Raw genomic sequence first — 258 nt, forward strand, 5'->3', positions numbered from 1 at the left:
GTCAGTCCCGGTCCTCCAAAGGATGGGAAGGATCTCCGGGGGCTTATCCAACGCCTGCCGGTCGGTCGCCGCTGAAGAATCCTCCTGTCCTTCCTTCGTCTGTTCTTCCTGATGTTATTTCCTCTCCTCTTTCTCGTTCTCCTTCCCTTCCTCGTTTGTCCGGGAAAGCGCCGAGGCAAGGCGTGGATAGAACAGACAGGCAAAAACAAAGGAATAAAAAGACTGAAAGCGATATGAAGGAACAAACAAGCGAAAGGA

This window comes from Penaeus monodon, chromosome 15 (genome assembly GCF_015228065.2).
Source record: "Penaeus monodon isolate SGIC_2016 chromosome 15, NSTDA_Pmon_1, whole genome shotgun sequence".
Taxonomy (NCBI): domain Eukaryota; kingdom Metazoa; phylum Arthropoda; class Malacostraca; order Decapoda; family Penaeidae; genus Penaeus; species Penaeus monodon.